This window comes from Dipodomys spectabilis, unplaced genomic scaffold (assembly GCF_019054845.1).
Source record: "Dipodomys spectabilis isolate Male_0828 unplaced genomic scaffold, ASM1905484v1 ptg000174l, whole genome shotgun sequence".
Taxonomy (NCBI): domain Eukaryota; kingdom Metazoa; phylum Chordata; class Mammalia; order Rodentia; family Heteromyidae; genus Dipodomys; species Dipodomys spectabilis.
The window spans coordinates 2,091,238-2,106,258 of NW_024870851.1; the positions used below are offsets into that span (position 1 = coordinate 2,091,238).

A 15,021-nucleotide genomic window follows, 5' to 3' on the forward strand; every position below is an offset into this window, starting at 1 on the left:
GGGTGGACCCCTGGATTAATTCCATATCTTGAGTCTTGCCTTTTGTGAATAGTGCTGCAATAAATGTGTGTGTAAGTGTTTCTTGTAATACTGACTTCATTCATTTGGTTATATTCCCAGTTACTGGGATAGCTGGGTCACATATGGTAGTTTATTTCTAGTTTTTTTAGGAACCATCATACTATTTTGCATAATGACTATACTGATTTCTCCTTTCTCCACATTCTTACTAGCATTTGGGTTTTTTTAATTTTTATTTTTTATATAAACATTAACCATTCAGGGGCTGGGAAGGTTGCTCAGTGGTAGAGCGCTTGCATGCATGAGGCCCTGGGTTCGATTCCTTAGCACCACATAAGCAAAAAGAAAAAAGCCAGAAGCGGTGCTGTGGCTCAAGTGGTAGAGCACTGGCCTTGAGCTGAAGAGCTGAGAGACAGCGCCCAGGCCCAGAGTTCAGGCCCCACTACCGGACCCAAAAAAACAAAACAAAAAAAAAAAACCAAAAAAGAAACATTAACCATTCAGATTGGGATGAGATGATACTTCACTGTGGTTTTGATTTGTATTTCCTCAGACACAGCTGAGCTTGCAAGTTAGTTTCAACTTTGTTTTGGGACTCTGTGTTAATCTCTCCTGGATACTTTATCTGTAAAGTAGAGATGACAGTACTTGCCTTACAGGCTTAGTGAATGAGAATGTGTGAGTAAAGCACCTAGCCAAGTGTCTACATGTAGAAAGACTTAGTAAATGACTGTTGAAAACAGTCTGCAATCTGCATCAAGTCCCAGCTGGATGCTGGTGAACTGATTAGGGCACTATGGGTACCTTGGTACCTTTTACATGGGAGTGAGACAGGAAGCAGTACTTACAGTAGCCAATCTAGATGAAAAGCTTGAACATTTTGTGTGACTGTGAAATAGACCAGTAGTGGTGAGTGGTTGGAATAATCTCTATTCATTAAATGGAAGAAGAAAAAAGCAATGTAAACAAACTTAGCTCACTAACTGCAGGGAAGATCTTGGCCACAGAGAAGGAAACAGCCAGTTCTGTGCTATGCCTTTGGCTTCTCTGGGGGTGGGCAAGGAAGAGCGGGAGTAGGAGCCAGAAGGCTTTCCGCACTGCCTGCCTGCTGACCAATATGCTGACTTCTCATGCTCCAGACTGCAACTTCTCCCAGCCAGTGAGCATATACCATAAGCTCCTCAGGCATGATCCATGAGATATGGGGACAGTAAGGCAGGAAACACAAGAGAGCCAGAGATAGTAATCTCAACAAAAGAATTCAATACCTCCCCTCTTTTCTCTGTGGCGGGACTTAGTGACAATTTTTGCTTTGATATAACTGTAGAATGAGTAGTTACAAATCTTACTTTTTTTAATCGAACTACTTTGATAAAAATATTTGTTCAGTGGAAGTAAAAAATCAGTGAAAATAGTTCAGTGATTTCATTTCTCCAGATAAGGGTTAATTGATTGGTATACTTCCTCCATTCCTGAGATACCCCAGCTGGAGTTCCATCAAAATAATGAAAGGTACGGAGGAAGAAAGGACACAATATTAAAGGCACACCTTGATTCCAGGAGTGTAAAAGCATGAAGGAGAAACACTATCCAGACAGACATGCATCTTAGAATGAAGGGAATTCAGCATTTCACTCATTTGATCTCTTAGCTTTGATGTTTTTCTACTGGTAGATGCTATAACTAATTTTATGAATGCAACTTTACACACAGAAAATGATTTGTGTTGGTGTTTATGGGTAGAAGAAAAGAAAATTGAAAGCAAAAAAAAGTTTTCTCTGGTCAATAAATCTAGTTTCTTTTATTCTATTGTGAAGAAAGTAAGACAAAAATCATAGACAATTGGGGAGGAACTGTACATATGATTAAAATGGTACTTAACCTGTATTTTTCATCAAAATAATCTATAACCTAGTCTTATCATGAGAAAAGCATCAGAGAGATCTTGTCATGGCACATTCTCCAAAATCCCTTGCCAACATATCTCAACACTGTCAGTCTTCACAAGCGGGGAATGGGAGCAACTGTCACAGTCCAGTGGACCCTAGAAGTCCTGGTGACTGACTATAATGTGGTGTCCTGGATGGGTCCAAAATAAACTGTGGACTTAATGATAATGTTTCTGTGTGGGTTTGCTGATTGTCTGTAAAATGTTAGTAATGAGGGCAAGGGGACAATGTAGAGTCTATGGGTACTCTGCTGCCTTATTAGTTTTTCTATAAATCTACAACTATTCTGAAGAACAAAATGTATTACTATTTTTAATTTCTAAACTGAAAAAAATTACAGACAGAAAATCAGGTTAGGAATTTTGGTGGTTTTTTTTTTTCTTTTGCCAGTCCTGGGGCTTGCACTCAGGGCCTGGACACTATCCCTGAGCTTTTTTTGTTCAAGGAGCACTTGAGCCACAGCTCCACTTCCAGCTTTTTCTACTTTTTTTTTTTTAATTTTTTGGTTCCGGTCGTGGGGCCTGGGCCTGGGCCTGGGCCTGGGCCTGGGCGCTGTCCCTGAGCTCTTCAGCTTAAGGCTAGCGCTCTACCACTTGAGCCATAGTGCCACTTCTGGCTTTTTTCTTTTTGTTTATGTGGTGCTGAGGAATGGAACCCAGGGCCTCGGGCACGCAAGGCAAGCGCTCTACCACTGAGCCACCTTCCCAGCCCCAGTCCAGCTTTTTCTGTTGATGTGGTACTGAGGAGTGGAACTGAGGGCTTCACGCATGCTAGCAAGCACTCTTCCACTAAGCCACATCCCCACCCCCTAGGTTAGGAATTTTAAAAGAATATTATAAGGTATTTTGTTCAGACTTTTTCTAATTAAGAACAGAACCAAGAACATAAGGGGCTTAGTTAAAAATAGAATGGGAAGCTGAGCTCAGAATGTGATACTTCTAGATACTTTCAGATAGAGTTAATGTTATCTTTTTACCTACATAGTATTCTTTGTGATGTCTGACTCCAAGATTTTATCATTGTTCTTTTTTTCACTCAAGGCTGGTGCTCTACCACTTGAGGCACAGTTCTACTTCCTCATTATTCTTACTTTAAAGCTGATACTATGTCTGTAGCTTGGATGGGTATCTTGTTCAACTGGCTAATCTAAATGGACAGTCCATTCAGAAAACCAGCCCTCAGCTGTCAAGACAGAAGACAGTTATGTGGTTTCCAAAGCCAAAGCTACAATATTGAGGTGAGACCTTTGAGTCTAACTGTTGTCCTCATCTCTCAGGACTCTTTTCCTTACTTGGTATTCTCACATGGAAAACCAGGAGGGAAATTACTAGATGATATTTTCAAGATTTGGAACTTGTCTACAGTTATTTTACTAAAAACTAAAGGATTCCTTTAAAATCATTTTGTAAAAGCTGGGTGCTGGTGGCTTATACCTGTAATCCTAACTACTCAGGAGGCTGAGATCTGAGGATTGTGGTCTGAAGCTAGCCTGGGCAGAAAAGTCCCCATGAGACACTTGTCTCCAATTAACTCTTATCTCTGAAAAAAGCCAGAAGTGGCACTGTGGCTCAAGTAGTAGAGCACTAGCCTTCAGCACAAAGAGGCTCAGGGACAGTGCCTGGGCCCTGAGTTCAAGCCCCAGGACTAGAGGGGAAAAAAAAGCATTTTGTAAAAAGAATTATACCAAGGTAGCCATATAGAAACAATTTTGGATTTTCTGCATTGAGCCAAGTTATGCAAATTATAGAATATTCCCTTTGGTCCAGGAAGTGTCCCACACACCACTTTCAACATGTACAAATTTCAGTGTGTTTGGACCCTCCTGATGCTAGGGGAATTATAAAAGGAAAGAGGAACATGACAGCTAAAAATGGTGTCCTTGGGCTTCTTGCTCAGCCCTTGCCCAGCTCTGTTCCAGCCCCTCCCTACTCCCCAGGGCAGAGAGGGGCAGATATAACCTGGAGCTCTCCCTAGCTCCCCTGCCAGCTAGCTAACACCATAGTTACTTAGCTCAGGAGGCTGGCTTTGTTTTTCTAGACCAAGAATTAGGGCACACTGTCTGATAGCATGACTAAGTAGGCTGCGTGTGAACTTGAAGCTCTCCCAGGAAGTTCAGGGTAAGTGGTTGAGGAAATGTGAGCCAAAGTCAGCGTGTGAACCACTAATGGTGTACCCCAGAGCAGAGTATGGGGACATCCTAGGAGTCGCTTCATCAAGGACTCTTCCTTAACAGTCCGAAGGGTGTGCAGCAGCACCGGGTGCTGCCCTGACAACAGGAGGGTGCCCCAACTCCAGACTCTACCATAGACTCTACCCCTGCTCATCTGGGGGCCTCCAACCCCTAGTTGCAGACCCTGGAGCTCAAAGAGTCTTTCTCTCTTCTTAGAATGGAGTCAGAAGGGCCAGGGGCTCAGAAAGTACCTCTCTACCCTATAACCCCAGCTTATCTCCTCTTTACTTGTACTCTGCAAACACCCAAAGAAAGCTGGGGGACCTTTGTGGAGAGACCACCATTTCTGTTGACAAGGGATGACCTCACGTGAAGAGGCAGCCAGCCGATGTTATCACATGCCTGTGAGCGCTTGGAGAGGCAGTAGAAGAAGGTGCAGAGAGGAAGTGCAATGTCACATGCAGCTTTACAGGAAGCTAGCCAGCAGATAGCTAGCAAGGACTTGAGCACTTGGTCATTTCAGCGGATCCAAACAACCCAGGTTAGTGCCTTGTTTCTTCTGAAAATCCTTTTGTGGCTGCTTTCAAAAACCTGATTCCCTTTCCTGTAACTGTTTCTCTAATAAAAAGAAACTGCTCCGGCTTTGAATGTGTAAGCCAGGGCATGGCTGGTAACTTTAGCTGTTAGAGGAACAAACATTGAGTCAGTATGGTGAAAAGAAGTTCTCCAAATTGCTTGATTTCCTTGTTTAGAGCTTCTGTGCCTACAAAAAACAAGTTGAATGTTTAAGTAACTTACTTCATGGAATGCAGCTAAGCCTCTTTTCATTTTTACTTATTAGCATGAATCCAAAACAGGACAGATGAACTTGTATCCGCAGACATGTGGGGTGTGGACAGGGACATAGAGAATACAGAAATTCTGTGTGTAAAAGCATGCTAAGGGCTCGTTGTAAACATTTGTTGTTTTTATGTACTTTTCATCCCAGGTGACACATCTTTTGGCTTAGATTTTATGTTAAAATAATTTCTTAGGTCTATACATTCTGACATTTCCTGGTCATTTTACCCTCTCTTAATTTTTTTTTCTTTCCCCTTCCGTCTCTTCCTAATACAAAATGGGAGTAGAGAATAGGGCAGCTTGATATGAGATGAGGAAGTCAAGTCTCTAAGAAGACAGGACAGCCTGGAGCTAAAGCTCAGCCATTGGAGTTTGGGGAAACCTTGAGGTTTAGAGTTCACTAGATCTCTCCTCAGCTTCGTGCTTCTGATAGGAAGATTGAAAGAGTTTGGAGGAAAAACACGAAGAGGCTAAAAAAGATCGGGAGGGAGTTTGAGAAGGACTCAGAAACAAATGAAGGGCCTAGGATCATTTATCCTGTGGCCAAGAAGGAATAGTTTTGGGAAGAACCAGAAATTGCTAAAGGTTTCTGACATTGCCTGCCACTTTCAGACAGATAATGAGCAAGGAAAATGTCTCAAGTCTAACTTAGTAAAAGGAAGTTACTTCATTCTTTAGGCATTGTTAAGCACTAGAGCAGGGTAGTAAGCCAGAAAGGTGGCTGAGCTCTTACTGGACATTTTGTGGACTATTCTAGATTTGTTTCTTTGGTTGTGTTATATATTAATGGAGACAAAGAAGTAATGAGGAAAGGAGGCTAGAATTCACAACTTCCTGTTTGTTTATTCCAGCCTTAGTGTTCTAAAATGTATCTACTGAAAAACAGCAAAGGGGTGAAGGGTCATTTGATTCACGTGTTATTTATATTCCAGTAATGCAAAATAACCAGGACTGTGTTGAAAGTGAAAAATCATTGTTGTTTTTGTCCTCAAATTGCCACATACTTTTCATTTTTTAGTACTAAGTTGTGCAAGAAGATGGAGAGGAAACTGACAGTAGGGGAGTTTCTAAGTCAGGACTCAGTTCTGGTGGTTTCAGAGGCTACTGGCTCGCTTTGAGGAGCTGCCCCTAAACTCACCAATTTCATTGGGTGGGGGATGGGCACCTTACTACTATTGGATCCCCTGGCACAAATGCTTGGAAGTGCCCAAGTAGGAACTGCAGTGTGGCAGAACATCCGTGGTGCTCCCCTGAACACCACAAAGAGGCTTACATCTTCACAAGTGGCTCTACCTCCTTCGAAGGAGCTCTTCTTTCAGTTTTGTTTTATTAATTTGTCATAGAGCTTTGCTATTCATGGAGTTTTATATTATGCTAATCTGCTTCTCATACTAGAAAGGCGCTTTATTTTCTTAAAATACTTTCCATATGGACTGAAGTGTGTGTGTGTGTGAATGTGTGTGAATGCATCCTTCCCAGAGCTATTTCCAGATTTCTTCCTAACCACTTCATGGCGTATTCTCCACTTTCTTATTTTACTATGTTCTTTGGTATTTAAGATGCATGAAAAGGTTTCCAAAGGGTCCTCATTTATGCATCCCCTTTGGGCCCTGGGCTGGAGGGGTTCTGAAAAAAAAAAGGAAGAGGCAGAATGCAGAAAGTAGTGGTTTATGCTGGATGGTGGAAAGTACCTGAAATGTAATTTTGTATGTAATTGCGAGACAAGAATTACTACCCACCTGAACATAGAGTTCACTTTGAAGGTCAAAAGTGTTAAAGAGATGAGTGCTGGCCTTTATCTGGAGAGCAAAATGGCACATTTTATGGGGAGGGACATTGTGGATGTATTACTGAGTCCATTAAATAATAATAAGAAGAATGGAGTTGGCTTCACAAATCTCTCTTCACCCAGAACTTGATATATGGGCAGCTGCTTCTCAGGATCTCACATGATGTGACAGTCACACTGCAAACAACATCCACAGATGTTTAGATCTCAGAGGGATGAAATAGCATGATACATAATACATATATAGTTATGATATTAGGCAAAAAGAAAATAATAAAATTTGATATGAGTGCAGCTTTTATATCAAACTCATCCTCAGTCATCATTTCAAGTTGGTAGGATCTAGCTCAATAAGTTGGACTGCTGGCTTAGGAAAATGAGCAAGTTCAGAGGGGCTGTTCTGCAAGGGGTACCCATGATAGGTGTTTAGATGACAGATTTTCTGGAAGGAAATGGTAAGGAAGATGTGATAGGCAGCCTCACACAATGTTAGGTAATGATTCTTTTGCTGGAGGTACCATCTTCTGTAAGTATGAACCCTAATACAGATTCTGACACTTCCAGAAAGGGATTGCCAGTAAGTCTGACTGATAGGTCACTTTTCCATTTCAATCACCCTTTGTTTCTTGATCAGGAGGAAAGTTAGTGTTATTTTTAAATATAATTTTATTGATACAATTAAGGTATTGTATAGAGGGGTTACCAGTTCATAAGTCAGGTAATGAGAACATTTCTCTATTAGACAATGTCATTCCTTCCTTCACTCTCCCCCCATTTTCCCTTCCTATCCCTGTCCACAAGCTACAATAGTTCATTTTCTACAGTAACTGCATTGTGCTGTTTCTTTGTTTTAAAAAGCTTCTTTCACCAAATTCCCTTCAAAGAGGCATCAGAAAATGACAAGAGCAGTTGCATTTATGTGTTTATGAAAATGACAAGAATGGTTTCGTTTAGGAAAGTGCACAGGAAGCTTTTCCTGGACAAGAATAAAGTAGGAAAAGATGAATGCTTGAAGTGGAACCCTGAATTTAAGAGTCACCTATTCCTAATTTATATTATATCCTACCCCTTTTCACCCGGAGGTATTCATATAACACTAGCATTGTAATTTCTTCATGCTAATGAGAAGTTACTGCTGTAAGACTAATCAGCTAGATATTTAACAGAGTCAGAGCATATATTTGATGTTTTCTGTAATGAATTGGGTTTCCTTTGTACTTGGGTTTTCTTAGATTTTGATGTCATATTTTAAGTTAACTCATTGTATTAGTTGGCATGTTAATCAGACTTTTTATCAAAATACCTGACAAAATAAATAAGACATATTTTGCTTCACAGTTTCAGAGATTTTAGTTCATAGTTGCCTAGCTGCATTGCTTTTAGACCCAGAAAGGGCATAACTGGGAAAGATGTTCACCTCGTGTAAGCCAAAAAGGCCAGAATACATCCCTATTGACCTTTTTCCTCCAGCTAAGTCCTATCTCCTACCTTCCACCATCCATCAGGGGATGAATCCAGGTATGAAGTCAGTACCTCGTGACCCAGTTGCTTCCCAAAAATCCCAGCTCTGAGCACTGCTCCATTACAAACCAAGCTTCCAACACGTGAGCTTTGTAGGGGGACACCTCATATGCAAACTGTAACAGTTTTGTAATCATAATATTGCTTAAAAAGAGTGTTTTGTGATCTGGGTGCTGGTGGCTCACCCCTGTAATCTTAGCAACTCAGGAGGCTAAGATCTGTATTACAGTTCGAAGCCAGCCCAGGCAGGAAAGTCCATGAGATCCTTATCTTCCATTAGCCACCAGAAAACTGGAAGTGGAACTGTGGCTTAAAGTGGCAGAGTGCTAGCTTTGGGCAAAAAAGCTCAGGGGTACCACCCAGGCCCTGAATTCAAGTGCCACAACTGACAACAAAAAAAGGGTTTATGTGTGTGTGTGTGTGTGTGTGTGTGTGTGTGTGTGTGTGTGTGTGTGTGTGTGTGTACATATATATGTGCATAGGTTTTTTATGATGGAAGAAATACTTTAGGATATGTATTCTCTTTGCTAAAAGTCATTAGATGGTTGGAACCCTCAATTATTTAACATGATACTAACTTCAGACTAGGAGGCTATGCCTATGAAAGCCATGTAGATTTATTTGCAGGGTTTGCTAGTGAATTACTGTTCTTTCAGTAAATCACTGACCTATGAGTGATCATAAATTTGGAATATCTTTGCTTTCCAGACCAACAATGGAATGATAGGTCTTCCTTTGAGGAATTTGAGACCTGTAGAGTGTGCTTGACTCCTGAGGTCTGGGTATAGCCTTAGTAGAGAAAGAGGAGGGGCCTTCCAGTACCTCACCTGCCTGCTATGCTGGAGGAGCGGGGCAGAGGGAGCTGTTAAAGGAAGAGCTGAAGAGCTGATGTTGCCGCTCTGCCTCTTACTGCAGTGGCCCTTCTTAAGAAAGTACTAGTCCCACGAGTCTTTGAAATGAGCATTTTTTGATGAACTGCCACGAGGACTTTCCCAAAAACCTCTTTCAATGCAAATACTCTATATGTTGCTTTTTGTCTTCCTTTTTCTTTTCTCTTTCTTGGTTCTACAAACTTTTATCTTTGCCATCACATGCCCATTACTTTTTGAAAACCTGTTTTATGCATGGACAGTGTGTTTCCTCCCTCAGCCCCTTTCTGCTAAGCATGTAATAGCCTTCTCTCCAAGGAAAATAGGACTGGAGTTCATCATGTTGAGCAAAGTAAGCCAAACTCATACACAAAGGTCATGTTTTCACTCATATGCAGAATCTTTTCTTTTCTTTTTTTTTTGTCTATTATGGAGCTTGAACTCTGGGCCTGGGCTCTGTCCCTGAGTTTTTCAGCTCAAGGCTAGTGCTCTACCACTTGAGCCACAGCACCACTTCTGGTTTTCTGGTGGTTAATTGGAGATAAGGGTCTCAGGGACTTGCCTGCTCAGGCTGGCTTTGAACTGTGATCCTCAGAGCTCAGACTCCTGAGTGGCTAGGATTACAGGCATAAGCCAGCAGCGCCCAGTTCAGAATCTTCTTTTTTTTTTTTTTAAAGACATGAAAGTAGAAAGGAGACTATTTGGGAAGAGGAACACCAAGAAAGAGAAGAGAGGACAAGAAAGGACAATGGGGGTGAATACATTATCCAAGTATATTAAATAAATGGGTGAAAAATGTCATGATAAAGCCTACTATTTTGTACAAGTAATATATGTTAATAAAAACCTATTTGCCTCAAAGAAGCAACCGCCGATTAATAAGTGGGCTAAAGACTTAAAGAGAGACTTCTCTGACGAGGAAATAAGAATGGCCAATAAACACATCAAAAAAATTGCTCAACTTCTCTAGCCATAAAAGAAATGCAAATCAAAACATTGAAATTCCACCTCACCCCAGTTAGAATGGCTATAATCAAGAAATCTAATAACAACAGATGATGGAGGGGATGTGGCCAAAAGGGAACCCTACTGCATTGTTGGTGGGAGTATAAACTTGTTCAACCACTTTGAAAAGCAGTATGGAGGTTCCTCAAAAGACTCCACATAGAACTCCCCTATGACCTAGCAATCCCACTTTGGGGTGTTTACCCAAACGATCACAAACAAGGCCATACTAAAGCTACCAGCACATCTATGTTTATCACAGTATTATTCACCACAGCTAAGATATGGAACCAACCCAGATGCCCTCAGTAGATGAATGGATGAAGAAAATGTGATATATATGTGTATATATATATATATATATATATGTATGTATATATATATACACACACACATATATGCAATGCAATTCTATGCCTCCATCAGAAAAAATGACACCACCCCATTTGTGAGGAAATTGAAAAAAATTATGTTAAGTAAGCCAGGCCCAAAGAAACATAGGTCCCATGGTTTTCCTTATTTGCATTAACTTGTATATGTCTAGGACAAGCAGAAAATGTCAAAAGCTATGTACATATGACTATATATGATGATGCTAAGTGAAATGAACCCCAAGATAGGGGCACAAGAGGTTTTATATTTGTTGCTGTTGTTTTTAATGTACTTATAGTGTACTACGTGATTTTTTTTTGTTTCTTTTGTATGTTTTTCCCCGATGGTATAATCCCTGTTTTCACTGTATTTGATTCCAGTGTCCTGCATCTTGTATATACATTTGTCTAATTTGGGGAGGGGAAGGGAAATAACAAAATGCTGAAATAAGGATATACAGGTTGACCCATTGAGCAATGAGATGTACAAGACACTACGTTGAAAACAAACTTTACAAGTTAGGTATGGGGAGGGAGGAGTTAGGGAGGTGAGGAGGGAAAGGATGGTAGGGAAAAAACAAAGGAGGGGGTAACAATGCTTGATAGGAAATGTACTCATTACCTTAGTCATGTAACTGCAACCCCTCTGTATACTATCTTTACAATAAAAAATATATATTCAAAAAAGCTACTATTGGGGCTGGGAAGGTGGCTCAGTGGTAGAGCGCTTGCCTTGCATGCTTGAGGCCCTGGGTTCAATTCCCCAGCACCACATAAGCACAAAGAAAAAAAAGCCAGAAGTGGCGCTGTGGCTCAAGTGGTAGAGCGCTAGCCTTGAGCTGAAGAGCTGAAGGACAGCGCCCAGACCCAGAGTTCAGGCCCCATGACAGACCCCCCCCCCAAAAAAAAGCTACTATTTGGCCTCTTACAAGCTCAATAAATATTCAGGAAGAAAAAAAACTTTCCTGCAAAACAGAGACAAATTAATGCTTATGAATATAGTTACCTGATTTAAATGTTTGAGGTTTCTTATAGAGGGGGAAAAAAAACTTGGAAAAAATGCATTAAGATGGTAGGTCCTGATTATGAATCAGTAAACTTCTTTGCAGGATTCTTATGGAAGCAGCAAGTGAGGGAAAGAGGACTGAAAGGGCCAGAAGATAATTTGTTCTAAAAGACAAAATGTCAGATTATTTTAGAACTAGTTTTTTCCCCCTCTGCTTCAGTGCCAGGAACATCTGGCTTTGGGAACCAGTTCGGAAAGTTTTCAGATGCTATTGTCATTATTAAAGATTTAAAGAAGCAGGTAAAAAATGGATTCAGCTAGGCGCCAATAGCTCACACCTGTAAATCCTAGCTATTCAGAGAGCTGAGGATCATGGTTCAAAGCCAGCCCGGGCAGGAAAGGCTGTGAGACTCAGAAAATGGGAAGTGACGCTGTAGCTCAGGTGGTAGAGTGCTAGCCTTGAGCTGAAGAGCTCAGGGATAGTACCCAGGCCCAGAGTTCAAGCCCCACAACTGACCAAAAAAAAAAAAAAAATCATGGATACTTCTAGAAAAAGAAGACACATGAGGCGAGTTCTATCTGCTCAAATTCTTGGGAGATACAGCAATCTGATTCTAATTTTGTAGGCAGAATCTTATTCCCTCCCACCTGGAGAAAGTTTGTGTGCAATGAACCTGGTCCCCATAGAACAGAGAAAACAGCCCAGAGTGTTAAAATTACAACTGGACCCAGGACAGACCAGGAAGAGATATGCTCAATCTTATGAGCACAATGTTAAATGTGAAGTATGAATGAATATCATAGCTCACTATGTCCTGGAGTAAGCAGTCCTTGTAAATGTTATTGACCCTTAGCATTAATTCCAAAATCTCCAATCCATCTTCTGAATATCAAATAAGACTCCTGGGTACCATTATCTTGCATGGATATAGTGTGGCTAGTGGACAGGGTCAGGGGTCAGTAGAAAGTAATGACATTTGTAAATTCTAGGATGCTCAGCAGCCCCTTGTGAATTTTTAATGGGGGTCAGCCAGTCTGAATCCGATTTTTCTGGCTCCTAGATACAAGGGAGGTTTTAGGGGCTCTATGATTATGGCTATATTTGAAATATGGTAATCCAGCTCTAAACCAACTCAGACTCAGACTGAGGTTTCTTTTACTATACACTCACACCACCAATCACTTCTGTGACTCGAACAGTGTAAACATTTTTCCTACCAGCAAACAAACACTTCTGCAACAGGAGGTGTTCTAAGCTGATTCAGTTCTGATGCTGTAAACCTGGAAGTCACTTTCATATACTACAGGTTGAGGAGACATCCCCAAGACTGCTCTCACCTCTCAGCTTTAGATGCTAGCCACACTCCACTACCTGTGTTTCTGACCCACTAGCAGCAGATTGGGAGTTCCCACAGTCCCCTCCTTGGGTTTGATTTTACTTTACTGGAGCAGTTCACAGAACACAGGGAAACATAATGGATGTTATAAAGGACACAGGTGAAGAGACGCAGAGAGTGAGGGGTGGTAAAAAAGACAGGATGTTGCCTGAACCTCCCCTAGCCACTGTTCAGCTATTTGGGATTGCCCTAGGCTTGCCTTTTGAGGTGTTTTGGAGCTATCATTGCATATCTAATGGATAGACTGGGTGGAGAAACCCAGTTGTTGTATCATCTTCTTGGCCTCTTCATGTAGCATCCCCCTCCAGAATATAGGGTAAGATTTGTCTGGAATAAGGTCTTATGACCTACTGTCAGATAAGTATAAGTTAGAGAATTTCTTTATGGACCCATCCAAGATAAAAAGGCTGGGAAATATTCAAATTTCATGAGGTCATGAAACTTCTCTTCCCTTACCTAGGGGAAAAGAAATTCTGATTTTTATGGTCTGCCTTGGGGAGGAAGTTATGAGTCAGGAATCAGAGAGGAAGGTCAAAATTGTTCATATATCAGAGCTACTCCTGGGGTCTGCTGGGCAAACAGCAGCCTTTTCTTGGTGTCAGGCTTATATCTTTGTTGCTCCACTTCAGACTGTCTCAAGCACACAAGCATTATTAAAAGAAAATGAAACATAATAGGTTCTGTCATTAGAAATCACAAGACCCTTGTTATACACTAGAAAATTTTCTAGTTGTTTTTCTTTGAGCTCCTCACTCCTTTCCACATTTTCTCTTAATTTGGAAGTATTTATTGAGAACCTTTCATGTAGATCTTTGAAGAATATGAACCATGAGCAGTAAATATAAGATATATGGTGTGTGTATGTGTGTGTGTGTGTGTGTGTGTGTGTGTGTGTGTGTGTGTGTGTGTGTGTACATGCTGGATCTGGGTCTTGAACTCAGGGACAGGGCATTGTCTCTGAACTTTTTTGTTCAAGACTAGTGCTCTACCACATGAGTCACAGCTCCACTTAGAGCTTTTTGGCGGTTAATTAGACTCAGCTTTAAGTCTAAGTTCTCAGATCTTATCCTCTTGAGGAACTGGGATTACAGGCATTAACCACTAGCACCCTGCTTTTTAAATTTTTTAACATTTTATTAGTTTCAATGAACAAGATGCCATATGTATCACTTGAGACACTCATAAGTGACAAATTAAGATGCAAATATTTTCCTTATAGATGTTCTATAATTATGTATATTATTCTGCATTACATTTCTGTACTTCTTTAGTCTATGTTTTTCCACTACAAGACACCTCTTTGTTCTATTCATATCAATTCATTTTTCTCAGATTTAATATTTTCTTCTTTTTCACAGTTTATACTGTTTTTTTACCTCAGTGTACTACCATCATTATATATTAAAATACAAATAAGAAAATTCAGTGTTGCTGGCACAGAGTAAAATTTTTTTAATGCATGAATGCACCAATGTTTAATGTTAAATAATGAAATAATTTATTTGCCTCAGCAGGTGCTGCTGCAGGGTCCTCTTTCTCTGAGGTCAACTGCTGATTGTAGGCCATGTGCTGTTCACAGGTGGCCCTAAGCTCCTGCAGCTGGGCCAGGTACTGGTAATGTAGGTCCTGCAGATTCTGAGCTGCTTGGCTAACTCAGCCATCTCTTTCCATTCTTCTAACTTCTTTTCTAGCTGGTCCATCTTCTTCTGAAGGTGTTTTTTCACCTGCTGCTCAGGATGCTGGTGAGCTCCTCCTTCTCACTGCTCAGCCTGTGGAAGACTCCTGCAGCTGGGCCAGCTGGTCATTCAGCTCTTGGTTATGCACCAGTGTACATCTCATGGTCTTGTGTTTCTCTTCCATTGTCTCGAGGATCTTGTGCTGATCCTCAGCATGCTGACTCCATTCCTCGCCTTCTCCAGTATCCACAGCCACTGCTACTGCTCCACATTCTGGAGACCAAGGCTCTCATTTTCCTGTACCTGGATGTAAAGTTGTTCCTCCAAGTTCTTGAGCTCCTTCTAGGTCTGGAAGGCTTGCGCCTGCAACTGCCACTCAGCCTGAGATGGTCCTGCAGGGGACTGGG

At 41.1% G+C, this 15,021-nt stretch overlaps 1 protein-coding gene across 2 annotated transcripts in view; it reads left to right on the forward strand.

Moving 5' to 3' along the window:
• The window catches only part of Wipf1 (WAS/WASL interacting protein family member 1), a 114,111-nt gene that overhangs the window by 40,241 nt on the left and 58,849 nt on the right, over nucleotides 1–15,021 (forward strand). The window contains exon 1 of one of the 2 annotated variants that reach the window (XM_042694054.1): nucleotides 4,557–4,681. The exons of the other annotated variant lie outside the window; for it this stretch is intronic. The gene's annotated coding sequence lies outside the window, so the exon portion shown is untranslated. Of the gene's footprint in view, nucleotides 1–4,556; nucleotides 4,682–15,021 lie in introns of those variants that run through there. 2 annotated transcript variants of the gene reach the window in all.